Below are 16,754 nucleotides of genomic sequence, written 5' to 3' on the forward strand. Positions count from 1 at the left end.
TATATATATATATATATATAAATTTAAATTTCAATATACACTTATCTATCATCTATAATCTATAATATATATATATAAACGCGAAAGGTCACTCATCACGAAATCTCCGAACCTATAACACCTACAAACTTGATATATATATATATATATTTAAATCGTTTATTTCTAGCCTCTTTAGTCATGTTTTCTCAATTTTTTTTTCAAATGTGTCGATTTTAAAATTTTAATTTCAGCTACGATATACCTCCATGTATCTCTAAACGGAAGAGTGTCAGCAGTGGCATAGCAAGCTTAACTCGGGTCAAAAATACCTTTATTGCATATATAAGCCGATTTGACTAGAGGTAGGAACATAGACATAGACATGTGTTCAAGGAGACACTTAAGATATCTAATTATTTGCAAGTTTTACACTACGAGTAAATATATATAGAACAGAATTATTTTGATTAAATGTCTAATTGTATTCATATATTGATGTAGATTAAGTATGTCCAGCGTACGTCGACAAAGGGAATAATTAATCTGTCATGCGGCCTCTCGCTGCGAATTGCACTTATCCAACATCAAGAGCACGTGTCATTATCATCACAGCACATCCACGGAAAATATCTACTTAATAAACACCAAATAAAGGCATGCGCGCTGTATAAATTACAAGTAGATATATACCATCAACAACAACGTATATAATAATTAAGTTGCTAACTTAATATAACTGAATAATTAAAAAGCGTTGTTTTAAACAAGTCAATGCGCATTATTACAGATAACTCAAAAAGTACTTTACTAGTACTCTTATTCAAAAAGTACTTACATCTTGCGATTAAAAAAAATTATCCTACCCAGCCAAAAGTTCTGAGCTAACATACCTACGTAAAAAAATACAGTCGAATTGAGCACCTCCTACTTTTCTTCATAAAAAGGGATAAAATAAAAAAGAATATTATTTTTTCGTCTACCTACATTGTATTACAGGTCTATGTAACTGAATTCGGTTAAAAAACCGACCAAAAAAGGAGGAGATTGTCAATTAGATTGTATTTTTTTATGTATATTACCTCAGAATTTTTGATGTTAATTACCTCATGATTTTAGTATACTGATTTTGATCATTTTTACCATGCTTTTATTAGCTTGGGCTGTATGTATGTATGTAATGGAATCTTTGAGCATGATTTTCACCAATTTTTCAGAAGTTTGATTAATTTGAAACTTTGCACACGTATCAAGGACCGATGATAATGCAATAAAGCATAACAGTTTCCCAGTATCCGTATTAGGACCGCCAGGATTAATACATTCTTTCGTGGATCCTCTGTAAGGAAGTAAGAGAGATGAAGCTAGCGCGCGATCTGCGCATGCCTGCAGTTTCGGACTTACTCTTTCACTCGGGCACTCGGCACAGCACAACGGAGGCAGATACTTTTTGAGGCTAGTTGCATTTTTATCTTGTTTATTCCTTACTAGCTGTTTATCGCCCACTTCGCGTGACGTAAGTTCGTGGCTTCGCTACGCGCGGAATAGTTATTCTATTCGAAATAAAGAACTTGATTGCTCTAAGTTAACAGGAAAAATCCTATGCAACAGTGAAGCTTTAGACGAAATGACTAGATTACGATATAGTTCGTAAAGCATTTCGATACTACCACATGTTCGTAAATAATTAATTGAAAAATCGAACTAAAAAATTAAAAATAAATTATAGTTTAAAAAAAAACTAAAAAAACACGCTTTTATAGCTAATCGAACTAAAAAATAGAAAATAATTTTTAATTACAAAAAGTTTATATTACAATATAGAAGATCGAACAATCAATCATAATTAAGCACTTCAAAATAAAATTTAAGTTATTAAGAAAATAATACAATTTAGAGTAAAAAGTGTGGGGTGCTTGATATATTAAATGTAATAATTATTCTACTTGTAACTATCTATGTACGGAAAGTTATAAAAACATACTAAAAAGTTATGAAAATATAGTAAAATGCACCCATATATATATATATATATATATATATATATATATATATATGGGTGCATTTTACTATATTTTCATTACTTTTTAGTATACGTCGCGGGCAGCAGCTAGTATATATATATATATATATATATATATATATATATATATATATATATATATATACTAGCTGCTGCCCGCGACGTCGTCTGCGTGAACGCTATACAGCACCAAAAATACCTACGATTATACCTTTTAAAATAACATTCATTTACCCGTTTCTTCTTTACATTTCATATCTACAGAAAAATCTCATAGATGGCGCTGTTTTAAAATTGTCTCGTCTACTTATATTCATTTAATTATGTTTATTGGCTTAGTTACTTATATTGCGTGATTTTTATAGTGTGAAGCTAGCTTATATAGCATGGTTATTAACATAATAACAACAACATTCGAATATGCGTCGTTAGATTACACGTTGTTACAGAATGCGTTGAGGAAATAAAGGTTCACTGCTCGTTCCCGGTAGGTGATAGCATGATAATATGTAGCCTATATGTTGACCCGACTTCTTAATAATATTCGTGCCAAATTTGAAGTAAATCCATGCGGTACTTTTTGAGTTTATCCTGGACATACATACAGACAAACAGACAAAAATTCTAAAAACTATATTTTTGGCTTTGGTATCGATTATACTTCACATTCCAAGTATTCTTTAAAAAAAATATTCAATGTACAGTTTTGAATTTCCTACCATTTTATTATATATATATTTATTATATGTAAGAATACTGGATTAATTTACAATTAATCTTCTTATGTCAATATGTATGTTACTCCTAATTCTTATTACGCCAAAACTTACTAATGTTACCAGATTTTTCACATATATACACTAGGTAGCACAACTACGAGTATAAATTATATTGTTATATCACCTGTACAGTGACGGAAAAAAAATAGTTCTCATAAATTTAAAAACGCGGTGTTTTATAAACCCTAATATGGTGATAATAGTCAAATAGAATGATTGGACATTAACGTCTTATCGGAAATCTATTATTTTATTCTATAAAAATCTAAATTAAAATTGTAGACCATTGTAATAATTACTCCAAAATAACTTCCTACGGCATTTAAAAAAAAAGCACTATACAATCATGTCAAAAGAAAAATAAACGCCTAAAAAAACATGTTCATTTTATTTCAATACAGAAATTTAGTTTCATGTTTTAAGAAACACTTGTAGAGACGCGACATAAACACAAGAAGAGAATGGCTCTACAGCGACTTGGCTCAATTAAGTCCAAGCCTTTGTACACAAAAACGCTAGTTAAGAATGATAAATTTGTACTGATTTTCTTTGAACCAAAGCAATTAAAACTTAGCAAAAAATTATTTAAATATTCGATTTTAAAATATGTCTGCAAATGGACGGTATAGTATACAAAACAATGATTTTTAGAATTTTCGCGTTTCTGTACGCTAATCTCAGAAACCGCTTAATCAATTCGAAAGCAATTTTTTAGGGCGGTTTTTTTTAAATCGAATAGTAAACAAAAAGTTATGACAATTAAAAGAATGTCGTCGAACAATTATATTAGACTGATACAATAACCCCCAGTCTCAACCACTTATGATATATATTTTAAATTGTGGATTTTTCACTACAGTATTCAAAATTATTTTTTTATCTATCTGTACATTATTTATTTATTTTGCCTTTAGCCTAAGTAACATACGTGCCATCATCACATTACTTCAGCCTATCGCAGTCCACTGCTGGACATAAGCCTCCAAAAGTTCGAGCCAATAATGGCGTGAACTCATGTGTGTTGCCCATAGTCACCACACTGGGCAGGCGGGTTGGTGACCGCAGGGCTGGCCTTGTCGCACCGAAGACGCTGCCGACCGTCTTCGGCCTGTGTATATCAAAGCCAGCAGTTTGATGGTTATCCCGCCATCGGTCGCTTTTTAAGTTCCAAGGTGGTAGTCATGCCGAAAAAAGTAAAATAGCAAGTATTTAGTTGTTTAAATGTTACCTAGTCAAGTAATACACGAGCGGTGCTGCTAATAACAGCTAGTACAGTAAATGTCTTAAACAATATAATGTTCAAGAGTTTATTAAACTAAAACAAAAGTTTCGTTGAGAACAGTAGAAACAAATATAATCAAACATGGGTGTGTAATTATTTACTCTAAGTATTATATGCTGGGTATTACATTCTACGGTATAAGTTCAGCATATACTAAATTAATTTTGGGAATAAACAAGCTACAGAACATATTTAAAAACACATTCAAAATTTAAATTACGACTTTTTCGGGGCTAAGGACGGGGCGGGTGAAACCCGCTTGTTAAAACGAAAAACCATGAAACTAACAACAAATGTTCTTGTAAAATCTTCAGTGTGAGACCAACCGAGGTTGAGCACAGTAGAAAATATCCTGCTCAAAATCTGGAGCAGCCCGACTGAGGAGTACCTCGACCTTACAGAAGATCACAGCTAAATAATAGTGCTTTCAATCAGCTATAAGCTACGGTAATCGCTTACCATCAGGTGAGCCATACTCTTGTTTGGCGATATAGTTGTATAAAAAAAGTATAGGTCAGGGAAAAAGTCTTTTCAATGAATCAATAGTCAAATTTCAATGAATCGATCCAACATCTGATATGATGAATAAAAAAATCTTAAAATATCAAGCGGTCGAACTATAAATAGCTGATAATGCACAAGGGGCCAGTAGATTCTAATTAAAACGTTGAGTTGTAACTACTTGAAAACTACGTGACTGAACTTATACCAAGAACGACGAGAAGGCGAAGCAATTACTTTTAGTAATTTGCATTCCTTCAAGAAATTAATAACAACTGTAAATACGACACTCGTGTCGAAGTAAAAAATTATCAGTGTATATGCATATATATATAATTGTATATATATACATATATATCCGTGTATGTATACATACATATATATATATATATATATATATTTTTTTTTATTTATATATATCTATATACACACGGGATTGCTTCACAAAAGACCGCCAGACATCCGGGCGTCCACTACCTCGTAAGCTCCTGCTGCAGACGCATCAACGTCCCACACTGGTGACAGTGGCGAAAAGAACGACGCAGGGACGACCACCTCTTTAGATGCCATACACCTAATAACCGAGGAATCAAGGGGGAATAGGGTAGCGCTTAGTTAATAGACGTATCCTCGGCCCATCGGGCCAGAAAGAAAGCACCTGGTAGTGGATACTGCCGGAGAGGAAAAGCCCGAGTAGGCAGGCATAGCCTGGAAGTCCGTACCCAGGCAGAAATGGTTAAAAACTTTGGCCTGTCAGGATGACACGGTTGTTGAATAAACAGTTTCATTCACTTATTATCATATTAGAGAGAAAGAAGAAAGAAACACGTTTATTTGAGACATCACAGAAATCGCAGATAGTTTTTGCACAAAAAGAATAAGTAACATGAGTATAGACTACAAAAAAACAACACATATATACATAGCTTGTTTGGCACCGACTCAAAATTACTTAGCTATACTTACATTACTTTAAGAACTTGGTTATTAAGGTTAATTAAAAACTCAACTATTTACAAAAATATATACTTAGATATAGTTTCATTAATAATACTTTGAGAAATGAAATGTAATAAATGTGTCATAAGGTGATATACACACTTAACGAAAGTCAAAATAATGTCATTTACAAAATAATAATACAAACAAATAAAAAAAACTCGACAATAATAAAAGAAAGTTAAGGTAGCAAAAAAATCAAACAATAAAATAAAAATTTATATCCTAACATTCGGTACATTACAAACTTAGGTAATATAGGGTAGACTGTGTACGGTTGTGCCAGGGTACGGTAGTGACAGTCGTTATAACCGCGAAACTATACGGAATACGGGGAAGAGTGTAAGAGAAAAAAGAAGCGCGATGCATGTCTACACATGTTGCCCAGTATTGCGTTAGCCAGTGCCCAACGTAAAAAAAAGCAGGTGGCCACATTGCTTTTCAACAGCCAAAAGTAAGTTTTTTTGTTCAGATTCTTTTATCATTTACTTTTATTGGTATACATATATTCCATAGCAAAAATTTTTTTGTTATCAATTGAATATTAGTAGTTATTTACAAATGATTACTTTTTACGTAGATAATTTTGGTTACTCATGGTGTTTTATTGTTTTCACAAGTATGCGTTGGGTACGGTTGTGACAGCTGTAGTGGGTACGGTTGTGACATATATTTTTTTATGTTTTTGCTTTTAGATGCCCAGAAAACGCTTGTTAAAGACCAAAAGAGAACGGTTTGATATTTGTAGGATGCTTATGATGAAGTAAAACGTGGGACTTCTATACGGAAAGCTGCAGAAATGCATAATATTTATCGCATGTCGTTGTTACGATACATTCGCTAACGTGATGAAGTCGGTGCGAATTACGATGTAAACAGCATCAGCATGGAATATGCAGCTCATAATAAAGTATTTTCTAAGGAATAAGAAGAGCTATTATCAATATATATCACACGTTGCGCGTAAATATATTTTGGCCTTATTAAAAAAGAGGTACGAAAACTGGCCTTTGAACTGACATATAAATACAACATAAACCGACCAGCTACTTGGGATGAGAATGAGATGGCTGTTATTATAATACCGTTAAATAGTTTAGTAGTTTTATAGTTACCGGTAATTTAAATTTAGTTAACACTTTGACTGATTTTATGATTTTAAAGAAGATGGTTATAATAACATCAGATGTTCTAGTGCCTTATTAATTATTAGAGTAGACTTAATTTAATTTGATTTATAACTGTAGAACTTTATATAGAAGAAAAGTATTTTGTGTTATGTTAAACATTTCTAAGAATAAAAGCCATTATAAACCAATTCTGTGAATATTTATGTCTGTCACTACTGACCCCAACCACTGTCACAACCGTCCTTGGGGTGTGGTCGGTTGTGACACTTTTCTTTTTTTTCAAATTTGATGCTATAATTAATACAACCTATTTTGAGACAAAATGTCAGTATTTTTATGTGGACATATATACAAGCTACGATTTAAGTAATTTTTGTCTCAACTAACTAGTAAATTAACAAAATTATTGGCGGTCAAACCTCAATTGTCACAACCGTACCCAGTCTCCCCTACCCAGCGTTATGTGCAACCATAACTTAGTCAAAATAATCAAAATAGTAAGTTACTTTAAATTTCTAATGTCTCGGTAGACATAACCATCCTATTAAATATTACAATACAGAAGATAAACTAATGTCCCTAGTGTAGGCCGAGAGAAAAAAAAAGCCGGAGGAAAAAACACTCAGTACTCTTTTAAAAAATTTAAAATCATATACAAGACAAAACAGTAAAGTATGACCATGAAAAGATCAGGACAAACACGAGACAGCCAATGTGTGTCGAAACCACCCGATGTCACCTGCTTACAATATTTTAACTATATCTATTTACAGATTGAGATCAAAGACATAGACTGGTCGAGCTTTATTCAATCCTATGCCTTTTCATCATTAAGATATTCATTGATGTTATAATAGGCTTTACTACATAAAGTTCGCTTGATATTTTTTTAAACTTCAGCAAGGCAGAGATTGAAGCGCAGCCGGAATCTTATTGTATGATAAGATAGACATTCCTATAAAGGAACTACTTTTTTTCCTGAGCCGGCATTTTGAAAATATTAATTTGTGACCGTTCCCATTGAGTTATTATTACTAGCGCAAGTAATAATAGTTCAATGGTCGTTCCTGAGTTACATCATGTGAGGCATTTCGATCACTACGACAAACAAATAAATGATCTTATGAGTATACAAAATTGGATTAAATCATTTGGTTTAAAAATCAATCCCTTAAAGACGCAAGTTATTGTCATCGGTAGCCAGAAACTAATATCACGCATTATCTGGTCACAGGTCCCGTCAGTGATTGTTGACGAAATACGTATACCGATAAGCGATCAAGTGAAAAATCTTGGTATTATTTTTGACAAACACCTATCTTGGATACACCATATAAACTTTATAAGCAAAAAACTGTTTGCAGCAATTGGGTCTCTGAGAAGGTTAAGCAACTTTCTTCCCATTCCCACTAAAGTTATGCTTGCACAGTCTCTCCTTTTACCGATTCTTGACTATGCTGATACTAGTTTTGTTAATTTAAATGAGGAACAATTAAATAAACTTTAGCGCTTACAAAATCTCTGTATTCGGTTCATATTTGGTTTACGTAAATATGACCATGTTTCGGAATTTCGCAAACAGCTCAAGTGGCTACCTATCCGACTTCGCAGGAATACTCACATTCTGTCTGTGCTATACTCAATCCTATTTAATCCTCGAACACCTTCCCATCAAAAAAATCAGTTCGAATTTCTTAGTGATACTCACGAAAGATCTCTGCGCTCTGATAATAACCTCATCCTAAAGATTCCATATCATTCTTCAACCTTTTACTCTAAATCTTTCACTGTCGAAGCCTGTCGTCTCTGGAATTCGTTGCCGCTAATTATAAGACGAGCTCAAACATTGGAATCATTCAAGAGGCTAACTAAGGCAATGTACTTGTCATCATAATATTATTTTATTTTTATTTTTTACTTATTTATTCGTTTATCAATTTTTTTTCTCTGTGTATGTATTTTCCTTTTGTTATCAAAGTATTGTGTTTATGTAGGTATTTGTGTACGTGTCTATGTGTGTATTTGTGTAGGTGTATATGTATGTATATGTGTATGTATGAATATCTATAATATAAAAATGAGTCGCTGAATGTGTTGCTAAGCGCAAAACTCGAGAACGGTTGGACCGATTTCGCTAATTCTTTTTTAAAAATATTCCTTGAAGTACGAGGATGGTTCTTACGGAGAGAAAAATTCTAAAAAAATAATTTTTAAATTTCCTGAAAAAGTCTAAAAACAACACGTTTCTATACTCCCATACAAAAGATTTGTGATAATACTTAAAAGTCAATTTGAACTTTAATACCATACGATAAAGTTTGTGTTAGGCGATACGAAGTTCGCCGGGTCAGCTAGTATATAATATATACTTATGTTTATGACTCATAGCACTTATTTTGCGCCCCTATCCTCAATAACAATCAATTCTAGTCCTCTGCCTAAAGGTTGCCTGGAAGAAATCGCTGCTTTAGCGATAAGGCCGCCTGTTGCAACTAATGCAAATTTATTATTATTTTAACCTTATTAAACTTATGTTACTTTTGTGTTGGTGTGCAAAAAGTGTAAATAAATAAATGCCTATTTTTCCGTATATACATTATATTTTCATAAATATACTGCGATGCATAGGTCAGGATGTTGATCTCTTTAAATTTATCTTTCAGAGATTCTTTACATACCATTTTGTAAATATATCGGATAGCCCTTTTCTGCAGAATGAAAATGACATTAATATCAGCCACATTGCCCTATACTAAAATGCCAAAGGATACTATGGAAGTAGCTGAAGTAAAGTAATCTAGCTGTATCGACGTCTGTTAATAACCTTATTCTTTTAACCGTGTACGCTGCAGAACTCAGTCTATCCGTCAATTAATAGATATGGGGTCCAAACTACAACTTTCAATCAATGTTGATTCCTAGAAAAACGGTTGAGTTAACTAAGTTCAATTTATCACCATTGAGTTTTGTATGCATATAAATTTGTTTTACATTTGGAGTAGAAAATTTGATACCATTAGTTTTTAAGAAGTTGATTATTAAGGTTTAATAAAAAAGGTTTATTATTTTTTGCTTTTCAGTTTTTTTGGCGGTTTAATTTTTTGTAAAAAAAATTTTCTTCATATTTTTTTGTGGCTATAATCTTCTAATTTCTACATGCTTGATTTTTGATTACTTTTAAAATATCTACCTACCTTACTTAAGTTATTAACTTTCTATAATACTTCTGTAAACATTATTTGTTGGTATAATATAAATACGGGTAGTATTTTAGGGTTGGATTTCCAATTTCAAATTTATATGAGACCAATTTTCGGGTATATTCTTTTAAAAAAAGAATTATCAAAATCGGACTACTCTGTAAAAAGTTATACGTGGTCATACCTTACAATCAGTGAGTGAACAATCAATCATCCCCTGTTTTCCTATCCTTAAGGTTGGATTTTTATTTTCAAATTTATATGGGACCAACTTCGGCGTATACTATAAGAATTATGAAAACCGGACTACTCTGTAAAAATATACGCGTCGACTTAAGAACCTCCTCTGTTTTTTCGTCGGTTAAAAAACGAAAAAGTCAATATTATCAAAAAATAAATCATTAAAAAATTTAAAACTTAAAATTCCAAAAAATTATAAAAGAACTAAAATATAAAATAAGTAATTATATAAGTAAAAATACCGTTCGCAGCTAAGTGTTGTGCCCCAAAAAGGTCTATCACAACTATAAAACAATGTTTTTGAGTAAGTTATAAACACTTTTAAGGATATAACAAAATTAGCACGAAATATTTGTAACAAAGTATAGTATTTAATAAAGATGGTGTTTAATATTGTTGAGAAATAGCGTCTACTGTGAACCTTATAAATGATCGAATTGTAACTTCCATTATTCGGAAAACGTAACATTTTATTTGATTTAAGATTGAATCACGCCGACGTATTGGAATTTGTTCAGCTTTCACAGACAGTCCAACCACATTTAAGAAATTCTTTTCTTGGTTCATGCTCAAAAAAAGTACAAATATAATTAAGTGTATTTGCTCGCACACGACATGAAACCGACTTCAATTTTTATCGAAATACAACGTGTATACAACGTAGGTAGTCGAAATAATATTCAAATACTAGCTGACCCGGCGAACTTCGTATCGCCTAACACAAACTTTATCGTATGGTATTAAAGTTCGAATTGACTTTTAAGTATTATCACAAATATTTTGTATGGGAGTATAGAAAAGTGTTGTTTTTAGACTTTATCAGGAAATTTTAAATTTTTTTTTTTTAGAATTTTTCTCCCCGTAAGAACCATCCTCGTACTTCAAGGAATATTTAAAAAAAAGAATTAGCGAAATCAGTCCAACCGTTCTCGAGTTTTGCGCTTAGCAACACATTCAGCGACTCATTTTTATATTATAGACTAGCTGACCCGGCGAACTTCGTATCGCCTAACACAAACTTTATCGTATGGTATTAAAGTTCAAATTGACTTTTAAGTATTAATCACAAATCTTTTGTATGGGAGTATAGAAAAGTGTTGTTTTTTTACTTTTTCAGGAAATTTAAATTTTTTTTAAATTTTTCTCTCCGTAAGAACCATCCTCGTACTTCAAGGAATATTTTTAAAAAAGAATTAGCGAAATCGGTCCCACCGTTCTCGAGTTTTGCGCTTAGCAACACATTCAGCTCATTTTTATATTATAGATATACGCATTATTAGGGATAACTCAAAAAGTACTTGTTGTTGTTGTAGTCCTAATCGATTGATTAAAAAAAATTATAATCAGTCCATCCAGTAAAAAGTTATAAGGTAAAACATAAAAATACAGTCGAATTAAGAATCTCCTCCGTTTTTGCAGTCGGCTAACATCTGAATTATTCGTAAACGAAAACATAGAAAGACATGCAAATATTGCAAATAGGTCACATTCCCTATATTTGCTGGGCTTTATGTGTCAAACATGCCTTTTACATGCAGCATAACTAAATTTCACGTGAGAAAACTTAAATTAATGTGACTGAATTTAGTTTCGTATAAAAAAAGCAAGTGCAAGTTTAATTGGTTACATACATAACATACCTAACTCTTACCAGGTTTGAATCGATACTACAAAATGAAATTATACTTTACTGTAGGGTATGCCTGCTCAAATACACGAAATCATCCAGATTTTTTATATTGCCTTGATTCTTATTTAGCTTATTAACTTAACTTAAAAATTTAGGACTATGGAGATTAGGTTGACTTTTTAACCGACTTCAAAAAAGGAGGAGGTTACTCAATTCGACCGTATATATATATACTAGCTGTGCCCGCGGCTTCGCCCGCGTTGAAATCAGTGTGTCACAAAGTTTTCCCGGCAAACTTACAATGAAACTCTCATCGAAATCGGCTTAACCGTTCCGTAAACCTACCTCTTGAAGCCTTCTCTCCATTAGTGAAACCGCATGAAAATCTGTTCAGTAGATTTTGAGGGAATCGATCAAATACACTTTTGGGGACTTTGTTCTACAATACACCTCTATACACCACATTTTTAGTTTTATTTTCAGGCTGCAGTATAAATAACCTATCAGACGAACTTATAGCTGCTGTATGTTTCATACAAACTATCAACCCCTATACCTACCTATAATATACCTCCCTGCTAAATTTCATCTGTGTCCATTTTGAATGGATGGACCATCCAGCGGTTTTTGAGTTCTCGTAAATGAATGAGGCAGTGACCTTTCTCTTTTATATATAAATATAGATTACGATGCATTATTTGGATATCTTCTCACCATCTATAGAGCATACATTTTAAATTTCAAGTCTCTTACTTCAAAAACATCGGACTTTCATACAAACTTCCAACCCCCGTTTTATCCCCTTAGGGATCGAGTATCATAAATTCGTTCTTAGCGGATGTCTACACCCTATAAGAAACCTATCTGCGAAATTTCAAGTTTGTAGGTTTTATAATTTCGGAGATTTCGTAATGAGTGAGTCAACCTACCATCCCCCGTTTTAACTCCAAAAGGGAGTTGATTTCTAAAGATACATTATTTGGACACCTCCTCACCATCTATAGAGCATACATTTTAAATTTCAAGTCTCTTACTTAAAAAGCATAGGACTTTCATATAAACTTCCAACCCCGTTTTACCCCCTTAGGGGTCGAGTTTCGTAAAATCCGTTCTTAGCGGATATTTATGTCCTATAAGGAGCCTACCTGCCGAATTTCAAGTTTGTAGGTGTTATAGTTTCGGAGATTTCGTGATGAGTGACCTTTCGCTTTTATATATAAAAAATATAAATATAGATAGATATAGATATAGAAAGATATAGATATAGATAGATATAGATAGATATAGATATATATATATGTGTGTTCGTGGATCACTTCGTCGTTTATGAACCGATTTTGATAATTCATTTTTTGTTGGAAAGGAGATATCCTACATATTGTACCATGATAAGGAAACCAGGATCTGATCATGGGATCCCAGAGAAATCGAGGGAAACCCTCAAAAATCCGCGTAACTTTTTACGGGGTGTACTGATTTTGATGATTTTTAATTTAGTCGAAAGCCGATGTTTATCTTGTGGTCACATTTCAATTTCATAAGGAGTAATCTTTGATAATGCGTATTTACTTCACTATTTTTTCGTCTACCTACGTTGTATTACTTGTCGATGTAAGTGAACTTGATTTTTTTTTTTGCCAGCAAAAACAAATATATTACTGTGCAAACAGTCTAAACAAATTACTGTACGGATAAATGAATGGAAATTAATTCATACCAGTGGTCGTAATTTTAATTAATTATGGTCGAATTTTGACCATTGGGCGATCACTAGTGTTATGGAATTATGGAAAGGGCGGACTAAAAAAAAGGTCAGGCGAAAAATTTCATATAAAGTAATCGATTACTTATTAACACATCCCTACTACATACGCTACTTTTACCGTTTTCCCTTAATTTATGGGGTGGCCATTTAAAATGGCCCGGGGTAGTGAATCTTAATATAAGCCACTGATCAGACACCCTTGAAACAGGGCCTAAATAAATTAAGACTAGAAAGCAATATATAACAAATGATTTCCATATTATTTAGTTTGTCATTAATTGTACGTTAATGTTGGAAAACGTAAAAAGTCTTAATATTCGCATTCAAACCAGTAAACCTTAATGTCAAACGCTTTTAATTAACTTATAAAATTAACACTTATTGAAACGTTAAATAAATTTATTCTTTAAGCTGTTTTATTAACTAGTCTAGTCTAGACTTGTCTTAAATTAATACAGCAGGAGATAAATCAAATAGTAGGTAATATTTATTGAATTCCAGTTATACATGAGTATAACTAAATAAACAAAGCTATGAAACTTTGCCTATTTCGTTTTATATTTTATGTTATCTTTGTTTTATTATTCTCTACGATTTCCACTTATTTTGCTAAGATAATTACTTCAGAACCTTTTAAAATAAAATGTAAATGCAGTTGCAATGTTTTATGGTCGTATTAATGTGATATTAAGGATTGTATTGTGGAACTTACAACAATATGTTATCTATTATACCGGCCTGTGAATATCCCACTACTAAACAAATGCTTCTTTACATAAGAAAATAAACTTAACTTAATCCGCTACGCCATACCCCTATTAAAATATCATAATCTGTTTATTATGTAAGAACCAAAATTGACTATTTCACACTATAAAGAACGATGAGTAAATAAACAAGGAGAAGCACCCAAACTTGAAATAACCACCACGAAGAGAATTAAAGCCACGTCTGTTTTTATATTTTTAAAGCACTACATCAGAACGATCGTGGGCGTAAAAGAAGTTCTTATGTACTTCGTAATTATTTATATAATTTTACTAGCTGACTCTGCAAAAGTTGTCTTGCCGCTAAACGCTATTTAAAAATAGGGGTTGGTAATAGAAGGGTGAAAATTTAGGGTTGCATGTATTATTCAGCGCCAAATAATAATAAAATAAAAATAAATGATTTATCTAAAAATTAAAAAAAATCGAGTGGACTACCCTTAACATTTAGGGGGATGAAAAAAAGATGTTGTTCGATTCTCAAACCTACCCAATATGCACACAAAATTTCATGAGAATCCGTCAAGCCGTTTCGGAGGAGTTTAACTACAAACACCGCGACACGAGAATTTTATATATTAGATTTACTTAGGTTCATTTTTGTTTTAAAATATTCAGCTATAAGTGTAAAACCGGAAAAGGCTCCACTAAAAGTTGCGGCTCCACGTTGTACTAAATTTATTCCAACTGAATTTAACAAAGCGTCGAGTTGGTTAAATGCCAGACTTTCGAGACTTTGATTAATACGTTAAACGCATAACATTATAATATTTTCACCACTTGATACTAATGAGAATCTGAAACGTTTTTTTATATATTTATTAAATGAATACATTTTTTAAACGAGAAATATTAATCATTCGCGTTATTTATAAGAATTCGTTTGTCATTTTCATATTCGATGAAAACAATCATAAAGTAAATAAACAAAAATTACTCACTCTCCCACAAATATTTTTACTATTTCAATAAAATAATGTGATCACAAGTAACTAACGTTTAAATAAAAAAAAATGTTAAAGGGATGAAAAAAATTCGAATTTTTTTTTTATAAAATACTGTCTTGAAACGACTGCATCTTATTTTTCTGGTAATTTGGTTGACATTGGATAACATATAGACATATATTTTGGAAACTTAATATGGAAAATGCCCCTGATGTAACATGCCTGGAAAAACGTACCTACCCTCATAAAGTTTATGGTCGGACATAAATATGCATTTTATTATTTTATCTCTTATATACTCGTGGCAAAATAACAACGAATACAGAAATATCTTCGAACATACTTCATTCATTATTTACAAGCTGTAACCGAAACTTTTTTCGCAATTATAGATTTTGGCTTTCACATCCTATTGCAAGAAAATCATATTGAAATTCGGAATACAAAGTATCTAACATGCTAGGTCGTAGTTTAATTTAATTTATCATTATAATCTAAATAGATTACAATTTTCTCTTGAAGAGAGACCAATATACCTACTGACAGATATAAAAATAAAAAAATATATATTTAGGCTTAAGAGCTTCAGTATCAGCTGTAAATTGCTTTTCAAACATATATTTTTTCTTGAATTTTTTTAATTATAAAATTAGACCTATAGTTTTATTACAAGTATAGATTAAAATGTATGATTCATTCAATTAAAACATATAATTCATTCAAACGTACCAAAAAAATAGGATATCTTTACATAGTGGATGTAAGGTCACACGAACGTCGATAGTTTTATTCTGTTTTAAAATGTGACAAAAAAGTTCCTGGACTCGTACTCGTGCATCATTTAATATTCAACGCCTCGTATATTGGTGTTTCGGCTGAGCTCAGTGTATTTCTGTAGTACTGTAAAATGTACAACACCTGATGAAAGTTTTACATAGCAGTGGGTTTGGGTTGTTTGCTATTCTGGTCAAAGTTTTACCCGAGAGCGTTTCGCTCGCGAGCTAATTCCAGATTCGTAAACAAACGACACAACGCATCTTAAAAAGGCGTGGAGATTTTTAAAGGAAACCTTTAATACCTTTTATATATTTTTTTCGAACTTTTAAAATAGGCTAAATATGATATGTATAAATCGTTTAGAATTTTAGTTAGTAAAGTCTAAAAAACTAGTAATACCGAAACTTACTCAAAGTACCAGGGCCTGATTAACCCTTAGGCTAATTGGGCTGCAGCCTAGGGCGCGCCGATCGAGGGAGGCGCGCTAAAATCGTGTCTTCGCATGCACTAATGTAGCATAGTCTAATGTAGCGAAGTTGCATCTACCCCCCTAGACTGAGACAAAACACTAAAATGAATAGAATAGATAAAATAAAGCCTATTGTAAAAGAAACAAAATACAACGCAAATGAAAGGAAAAATAAATTACGGTCGATCTGAGGTCGGGAAGTGGTGGGAGTTTAATGGTAAAAACGACTTATCTCGATTTTCGACTACACTACAATAAGTGCTATG

The sequence above is a fragment of the Melitaea cinxia genome, chromosome 10, assembly GCF_905220565.1.
Source record: "Melitaea cinxia chromosome 10, ilMelCinx1.1, whole genome shotgun sequence".
NCBI lineage: Eukaryota > Metazoa > Arthropoda > Insecta > Lepidoptera > Nymphalidae > Melitaea > Melitaea cinxia.